This window comes from Crocuta crocuta, unplaced genomic scaffold, assembly GCF_008692635.1.
Source record: "Crocuta crocuta isolate KB4526 unplaced genomic scaffold, BGI_CrCroc_1.0 scaffold779, whole genome shotgun sequence".
Lineage (NCBI taxonomy): Eukaryota > Metazoa > Chordata > Mammalia > Carnivora > Hyaenidae > Crocuta > Crocuta crocuta.
The window spans coordinates 79785-80111 of NW_027531185.1; positions in this window are offsets into that span (position 1 = coordinate 79785).

Below are 327 nucleotides of genomic sequence, written 5' to 3' on the forward strand. Positions count from 1 at the left end.
CGAGCCTGTTTCAGAGCCTGTGACTCCCTCTCTCTCTTGCCCTCCCCTGCTCACGCTCTCTCTCGCTCTCCTAGAAATAAATAAAACATTAAAAAAAAAAGAAAAGAAAAGGAAACTACTTACGTATACACACAAAAACAACCCAAATAGAAAACACACAAAAACAACCCAAATAGAAAACCCCAGATAGTCCTTAGGCATATAGGAGTAAAACACAAATTCTGACTGAGCAATAACTATAAAGATTTCCCCATGGTCTCAAATATTCTTTTCTGACAAAGAAAGCAACTACAGAAAGCTTTCATTCGTTCAACGTAACCAGAGCTA